We start from the raw sequence: 8,989 nt of genomic DNA, 5'->3' as shown, positions 1-8,989 counted from the left end.
AAACATTTGGGTGACGAGGTACATGTCTGATGACATAACGTAAAACTCACAGTGATGACCAAAACGACATAGTGACTTGGTTATCTAAAAAAAAAAAAACAGCGTTGAATTCCGTAAATATGAATATGAGAAAGACAGAGAGGGTTAAAAAATTTCCACAAAATAGATGAAATGTTCATCGTCCTGCTCCTGCAGCAACTCAGAATATATCTTTATTGATTTATGCAGGTTACTTTTGTGTGCCATATTGGAGTAGTTGACTTTAATGCAGTCTGTACATATCTCTGTAACACAGCTAAAGGGGTGTGAATACTGTTGCTATGCAATACTCGTGTTACCACCACAATAAATTTCGAATACACATTTATAAGAGTGCTTATACATATCTAAAAAAACAAGTCTTTTAAAGAAAAAAAATTAAATAAATAAATTCTCTTACAAAAAAAATTGTAGCCCAAGACAATGCAATACGATTTAGAAAATCAATTAAAATAAGTGCTTCTGCGTCTAAAAATAAAATTTAAAGTCTCTCTCTCCCCAAATAATATCAGTGACTACTGGTCATGTTACCTAAGGGTACCAAGTGTGCGTGTAGTTCATTTCCAGAAAGTGCCAAACAGTTTGATTCAGTTCAAATTGGAACACAACTACATTACCCAGAGGGCATTTCGTTCCGCTACAAGCTGGCTCCCTCCGCTCTGGGAGTGTTTCCCATTTAAACAAACACGGTATCGCCGAAGATGGCGGAGAGTTTGTAGAGGCTTTAAAGAAGCTGGTGCAGTCAATGAAAGCGTCGAAGCCGGTAAGTTTTTCTTTTTTTTTTAACCCCTGCTAAGTGGTTCGTGACTCGGTCACAAACAAGTATTGAACAACTGGCACAAGGTTATTTGAGCGTGGTGGAGGGTTTTTTTTTTGTTGTTGTTGTTGCAGAAGCAGTTGGTGCTGCTTCGCTTCCGAGCAGGCTGTGGTTTTTAAGCTACCGTGTTAAAACGAGCCACCTTAACGCTGTAAATTTGTTGTGGTTTTTTTTTTCAGTCGCGCAGTGACATGAAGACGGCCGGCGCCGTGAATAAGATAGTAGTAACCGTCGAACTTCAGTTAATAGTTTGTTGTTCCTGTCGGTTTTCGCGTTTATAGCCGTTTCCATATTCCGCTAGCCACAAAGTTTTACGAGACATTGACTTTGATTCGGTTGGGGTGCAGTAGTCTTCCTCCCCCGGCTCAGCCCGGCAGAAAAGTCTGCTTTTCAGGGCTCTACGGACCGTTGTTTGGTACGTATGTGCATTCTTTGGATCTCCACAGTCGAGTTGACCCCATTCATTGAACGCAGCGTCGCCGGATAGCTTTGGGAAGTGAGTCCGCTTGGAGAGGGACCAGCCGTAGTTCGTCTGCTGCTGGAGGAATCATCTTGTCTCCCACCACAGGGGCTGTGAGCCTTTAAAGCCACACCAAGATCATGTTGCAGCACTTTCAAATATGAGATTCTGGTGTTTTATGTTTTATTGAAACGCGTTGAGACCCAAAACTGAATATTCATTTAAAGAGTGGCAAAATGTCATCTTTTGTTGTTTTTGCTCTTTTCTTTTAAATCTTGCCACTGAGCAGTAAGTGTTCCTTGATGTAAGGTCACTGGTTGAAATTAATATTAAGCATTCAGTTTGACTTTTAATGGTTGGTTTTTTTGTTGTTGTTGTTTTTTTAGCCAAAAGTTCAAGTTTGTCACTTTGGAAAATATGTTCAAAATAAGAAACGGAAACAACAATGTGTAGTTTTTCATTCGTTCCAGTATATATTTTTTAAACTCTTTTAACACACACACACACACACCGGTTTTTGCTTGGACTAGAAAAGCACGCTGTTCTATATGAAATGCATTCACAACTTAAGACTTGGAAAGAGTGACTATTAAGTCACTTTTTTTAAACATTCTCATGCGAATCAAGCGTGGTGTTGGAACTAAAAGTTTGACATTTCGAAGTAAAATAAATACATTATTTGAATTCTGTTTGTATCAGTGGGAGTTTTTGAAACTAATACCAGCAATATCAAATAAGAAGACATAGCAACTGGAACGAAATAACATCTGAACTTCAGCTATATTTCTAGCCATGTTGTTGAAAAGAATAAATAGCAAATGGTATCCTGGGATGTTTTCTTGATCAAAAATTGTTCAATCTGCTGCCCTCAGTATTAAATAACTCTCTTTTTGATCGGATAGATAAAATTGACTAATTAAAACTGGTCTAACTCAAAGCTACTAGGCTTGTTGTGTTGTTACTTTTACAAAATAGTTTTATGTCAGAGCAATGGCTTGATTTATAAAAGAATTGAAACTAATCTTTAGACATTGTGAAAAGCTCCTCCACCAGGAAGAATAACTGTTTTTAACTTAAAGACATTTATGCAGCCATGATGAAATTATCTATCTGTTATTGTTGTTACATTACCAACAATCCTAGCTGGACTGAATTCTAATAATGTGCAAAACACAAGATCTGACCAATTATGAAACACCCATTTAGAAAGTGCAAATGTGCAAATAGATATCTGCAACGAGTGTTTGTGTAGAACTGGCTCAACCACTTCGGTTTGTTTCTTTTCTTTTTTTTTTACTTTTGAGATGGATGCAGATTTTTTTTTGATTGAACCTTGTGTTCACTTATTAGATCAGTTGATTGATAATGTGACCAGTTTATAAAATTCTATTCTCCTTTGTATAACATTAACGTCCCATTGTTTGACCAAACGTTTGTGGCCTGGCTATTTCCCTAATAAGAAGTAAATGGAGAACAAGTTAAGTTCTGAGTGCATTTAGTCTACATCATCAGCAGGGATTGTGAAAACTCCAACCCACAATTGCAAATAAAAACCAGCTCTTCTAGGGGACATTGCAGCCAGTATCATCCAGGGATTGGCTTATTTGGGAAACCTGTTATGTCACATGGAGTTCCAAAAAAACTGAAAACGACTGCCAAACTTGACCCGACCTGTTCGGAGTGTCCGCTCGGGTAAATCCATCTGTTATTTATCTGTTTACTGTGGCAAGATTAGGCAATCCATGCTTACAACGGACCCATCACCCGATTAAACCCTGGTTTCGTTGTTGATTTAAAAAAGACAAAACGTCTACAAGTTTTGTTTCGTTTTTGAAGGAGGTTGAACAGCAGCTGGAGTTTCATACAGTCTCAGGTTCCTGCTCCATGTGAGCTTAACAAGGTGTTAGGCTGAGGTTGTAAGAGGGCATTCTTGGAGAGAGTACTCATATGAGGTAGTGTGTTAGTCATTCCCCTGAAATGGCTGTGGTTTAGGTGTGTTGTTGGGCCCGCTGCCCTGGGGCCATCCCTGCCAATACTTGCAGGCACCTACATCTTGATGCCTCTTCGCATAAAGGACTCTCTTAAATGATCCTGATGTTTTTGTTTTGTGTGTTTGTTAGGTTTTTATTTCTTTTCTGGATACTAGAACATAGTTCAGTTCTTCAATAGCTAGAAAGCATGACTACTGATTGCAGTCTTCAACTGCCAAATGAGCTTACCTGAATTTTTACTTTGACTCACACAAAACACCATTACTCAAGCAAAGGTATGTCGTTCTCTAAATGGAATGAATATCCACTGTGGGAACCTGTCCAGTGAATTGCTTCTGCTCCTTCTCTTGGCCAAATGGAGCCCCTTGTTCTCTATTCTCTGTTCCTTTATCTACCACTTTCTTTCTCCCTCACACAGGGTGTCAGGCTGCGTTAACAATGAATCAATCTTTTGGGGGGTATTCTTTGACTGCAGATGGGGTGCAGAAGTGACCACGATCCGTGGCTCTCGCTCTTTGTCTGCCATCCCCCGTGTTTGCAATAATTCATTAACTTATCACTTTTTCTCATGGGTCTGGGAGAGGTCCTCTCTGTGGTGGCAGATCCCGATCTTATGTCACATGATTGATTATCCAATTACCATAACGTTAGCGGTATTACATTATAATGAGATAATCGGTTTAATATGCTACCACATATGTTTGATTGCATTGAAGTGAAATCAAACTAAACTGAGTTGAAATATTGTTGCGGGTCTGGTCATATTTAATTATTGATCTGTACAAACCGCTGGTATCAGCATTCCATCACCTGATTTATGAAAACGGATTAATGCAATCGGCTGCAAAAAGCTCAAATTTTGCAGCTGATTTTATTATTTTAAGTCTTAGAACAAGTTCGAGGTTGAGTTTATGAACTCAGTTTGTAACATTTAATCAAGGCTTGGCAGACTGTGTGATTCCCAAAAGAGAAAAGGTAAAAATATTTGTATTTTTACACTTAAACCAGAGACACTTTTTTTTAAAACTGTGAACAATACATACTTGTCAGCTTCATTAGCTCTTTTCCTTTTTGAAAATGTAAAAAACTTTTTCCACATATTTGTGCAAAATTTTCATTATTACTACTTATTTTAGCTTATCAGAAGAGATGGAAATGACTTAACATTTTTACTTTCACTAGCTTTCTGGTGGCAACTTTTAGCTAGTAGTTGTACAGTATTGGAAAGGGTTTTCCTTACTCTGGGTTGGATGTTTTGCTCCTTTTTTTACATATGTGGAACAGAAGGTTTGTTTTTCTTTCCCTAGACATATTCATAGGGAATGTGACGGAAATAAAACGAAGCACCTTGAAGCGCTGATGTAGGGAAACATTAGGATTGCTGTGAAATGTAAGAAATGAACTTATTTACGTTAGAAGAAAGAAGCACAGCCTGATTCAAATTTAGCTTAGAACTGTGACAGCTATTTTTCATATTTCTGTCTTAATAAGGAAATCTTCTTTATTGTTACATTTGAGATATTCTCAAAACCAGCAAAACATTTTTCTCTGTCACTAGAGCGCTAAAGAGCTCCTTGTTAACGAGCGGAGCCACAAAGTCCAAATATTTCCAAATTAAACAGTTAACCTATTTGAACTTATTGGAATAGTGTAAAAAAAAGTGACATTGTCTAATTAGCTGGAAATCTAACCTTTGATACACCAAGAGCCTTCCAAGTAAAAATATTGCGGTTAAAAATATTGTACTTTACTACACCATTAAAATTAGGTGGTGCAACTCTGCTTCTTAAGACTACATAATATTGTGTTCAGTCATCTTTTCCAACAGAAATGGAGAATTTATTTCAGCCCTCATTAAAACAAACAGCAGAAGAAACTGTTTAAACTTCAAAAGTAACAGTTCCAGTCTAATCATCAGTTTTTATGCTTTGTAATTGTCCATCATTTTCAAAATCTTCAGATGTTGCCTGTACTTGCTGAATATCAGTTTATGAAACACTGGTTGAATCAGGAAATTGCTTCCGATAGTAAGCCAAACACTTTTAATCAAACGCCTAACTTTACAAAATAAATAAATAAATTGTGTCCTCAACTGTACACTTTTTGTCCTGAAGTCTGCATAACCTGTTCAGGTGGCCTGTGACACCATAAAGAAAACCTATACCCTAAATGTTTCAAACTAATAAAATAAGCGCAAGTCATGCTGAAATGGGGTGATATTGGAAAGGAAAACAAAAAAACACTGATCAATCATCAGTCAACTTTTGTAGCAGAGTAGAACTGGCAACCAGTTTTTCTTCCTAGTGGCAGGACAGTAGTTTTAATTAAATGGAAAAGGATGGATGTATAAACTACTCATTATGACTGACAGTTAGTATCTCATTAAACTGCACAGTCGCGTCATAAAAATGCTATTTTGGATGTCCGAATACATGACACGGAGATAAATTCTTACTCTGCTATACGTGTAGCTAGATTTAAAGTGAGGACTAAAGATTACTGAGGCATACAGTCCTCACTTTGTCAGGTCAGAAAATATTCAAATATGAAAATATTCATAGCCTTTGACAGTTGATGGGTTTGATGCCTACAAAAACAATCTTTGGTAGCTTTCCCAAGACTGGAAAGTAGGGATGTCATGAACTCAAATTAATAATAAAAGGGTAAAAGTACAGCTATCTGAAAGTCACTGCTATTGCAGAGGACTAATTGAATGCAGCATGTTATTTTATCTGACAGATATTCAAACTGTTTGCAGGTAAGATATAGAAATGTTCATTGGAATAGTATTGACAGGTAACGTATGTTATTTTCTAGTGTTTGGATCGCCCTCCCCTTTCTGATGTCACCCTGGGCAGCTGTCGATATCAAAAACTGCCACTGAAGGAGGTTCACTAAGTAAAACACATTACGTAGAAGAGTTAAAAGAAAGCTTGTCTTTCTGTTAATCATGATGATATTTCACCTGCAGTTAATGAAAACACAACATTTAAATCAAAAATATTACATTAGACCAGTTAAACATTTTAATGCAGAAATGTGGGATTAATGAAAGAATTAATTGTGATAAATTGATTATCACAATCATTTTGGTTGTTGAACTTTTCAACAACTGATTAATTGATTAATCATTAAATCGGTTGTAATTGATTAATCATTAACTGGCGTACACAGATTCAAAACAACTTCTAAGTCAGTCCAGTAATTAAGACAAAACAATACAAAATAATATAATTTAAGATAAAAACACAATTGTCTGTACTTATGTTTTAGCTTCACCCAGTTCAAATTCACTAACAGAATGCTATATAATTGGAGTTTAGGCACTACAGTGTTACTTTTCAAAAAAAGTAACGCTATTTTTTTAATCTTTTAACATATTTCTAATATTGTATTAAAAAGACTTTAGTGGTTAATTGAAAAATCTGTAGATATGTAGCCCTCAGATATGACTAAACATCACGATGATCAGCAATTCTGCTGAAAGTTTGTTTTAAATACTAAAAACACCAGTGTGCCTTCATGACTTGAAGATGAGTGGCCAGGGAGTTCGTCTTTTGCATGCCTTTTTGATGACTGCCCCGTCTTTGTCGAGTGGCTTTTTTTTTCTCTTTTTCTTTTTGCCTCTGCTTTCTGAATAGATCGCATTCCTTAAATGTTTCATCAGTCCGAGCCTCAGTGTGCCCAAAGAGAAACCGTGCAGCAGAAATAATAAGTTTTAGTTTTGAGCGTCCGTCCGTCCGGTCTGTCAATCCATCATGTCGTCATGCAAACTTCAGTTTGAACGGTGGCTGTGAGAGTGCTCCTGATGTCATGAAGCTGAAAGGACAGCCTGATTGTTTCCCCCCAAGTTGAAATATGACTCCCTGGTCTTGATGCTGCTTCTGTCAGGCACTAGTCCTGGCAGCGCACGGCTGGTCAAAGGGAAGCAGTTTCTGCTGACAGATAAGCTTTCCTGGGAACTCGCTGTGTCTTCTCACCGTTGGTTGGATTATTACCTTAAACCAAGTGCAGATTAACCGTGTTTCTTGCAGTCGACTCCGCATGTCGTATTTACCCGGCTCGCGTCAAGGTCAGTTGTGCAGCCGTAAGCATCTGAAAAGCGCTGCGCGTCGGTAGGGTGAAACTCAACAGGTTGGTTGGCTTTTTCTTTTTTTTTTTCCTGCCTACCTCTCTGGGGCTAAATATAGAAACAAGACATTCACGTTTCCACTGCTCAACTATTTCACCGCGTTACCCAAAACGAGAGCGTATGAGCTTGAAACCAACTGAGACCAGAGCCACAGCTTGGTCAGACCCAAATCAAGCGGGGTTAGTTTGCACTTTTGAGTGTTTTAGAAGTCGCATCTCATTCCTTCCCCCCCCTGGTAACCTCTCCTTCAACTGTGGGGTAAAAAAGTGTTAGGCCAGCGGAGCCATATGTGAGCCAAGCTCGCTCCTATAAACCAAACAGGCAGCCTGAAGCAATCATTGGAGCCAATTCCAGTTTATAACCAGCGAGGAGTTGGAACGGTTTGTGCTCGAGTCCTCATCGATTGGATGAGGGGAAACGGTTTATTAGGAAAGGGAGTGTCAACATCATTGTCCCCCCCCCCTTTCAGCACCCACCCCTCCCTTTTTTGCCCTTCCTCTTTAACTTCAACTCCCCCTTTAACTTTGCCACCCCGCTCCCACACCAATCTGAAGAATGCTCGTAAAGCGGGTTCACCTGAACAAGCCAGTGGGGGTGGTGGACCTCTCTGAGTTTGGGTAGTATTGTAAAATGTTAGCAGGCCCTTGTTTGTGTTTTGTTTAGGAGACCCCCTTTTTTTTCCTTTTTTTTTTTTTTTTTTTTTTTTATAAGAAAATGCTTTGGGGAAGGACAGCAGGGCCGGAAAAAAAGGTTTGGTTTGTGAGATAACTGCTACCAGATGCTCTCTCTGTCTGTTATTTAACTTAAAGAAAAAGAGCCTGGTGAGCAAGGACAGAAAAAAAGGATTGTATTCTGGATGAACTCTTCTTTGAACTTTTTCGTAACTCTGAAATATCCCTCACACATTAAGTTTTTTTTTGTTTGTTTGTTTGTTTTTTTGTATAAAATAAGGATTTGAAAAAAGTTTTCTTAATTTAGATTGACAGTTATTGTTACGGCTAAGGGTTTCTTCCTATTGGTCCTCTTACTCCTCACATTGTAAGAATGGGAAATGAGGTCAAGTACAGCTTGATGAAGAAATGGCCCGGGATGACATGGCACTTCCAAACTTGGGTTATCGTCTTCTGGGGGTGGTGAAATGTACACAATGGCGTATATTTTTAATGAACAGTGCCAAATGACAATAAATAAATAACTTGAATAATTACTTAAATGTCATACATTCAGAAATAACATGCTATATGTGTGTTGGTTAAACATAGTGATTTAATTTTAAAGCCTATATATTATTCATGATTTAATTATTTCGTGTTCCTGTGCTCAAGCACATCATAGAATAATATAAACGGTCAACTTAACCTTTCAAAGTTAGTGGGCGGGGCTTGGACAGCTTCTATAGAAATCCCGACGTCTGATTGGCTGCTTCAGGCAGCAGGTCAAGACAACATCTTCCCTGTTTGCTCGGACTCTGGGTCAATGTTTTCACTGGAAGTGTGAAAATAACTTCAATAAATTGCTGTAATTTATTTACGACACACCCTTGGTGAGCC

At 38.1% G+C, this 8,989-nt stretch overlaps 1 protein-coding gene across 3 annotated transcripts in view; it reads left to right on the top strand.

Annotated features, from left to right (window-relative positions):
* Positions 1-677: 677 nt before the first annotated feature.
* Positions 678-8,989, top strand: part of ncoa3 (nuclear receptor coactivator 3) — a 42,291-nt gene continuing 33,979 nt past the window's right edge. For 2 of the 3 annotated variants that reach the window (XM_055027179.1, XM_055027178.1), the window contains exon 1: positions 679-802. The gene's annotated coding sequence lies outside the window, so the exon portion shown is untranslated. Of the gene's footprint in view, positions 803-8,989 lie in introns of all 3 variants that reach the window. The other variant, XM_055027180.1, reaches the window with a different exon arrangement.

This window comes from Poeciliopsis prolifica, unplaced genomic scaffold (assembly GCF_027474105.1).
Source record: "Poeciliopsis prolifica strain line A6 unplaced genomic scaffold, Auburn_PproV2 SCAFFOLD003, whole genome shotgun sequence".
Lineage (NCBI taxonomy): Eukaryota > Metazoa > Chordata > Actinopteri > Cyprinodontiformes > Poeciliidae > Poeciliopsis > Poeciliopsis prolifica.
The sequence above is the reverse complement of the archived record's forward strand: the minus strand, read 5'-3'. Positions and strand labels throughout refer to the sequence as shown.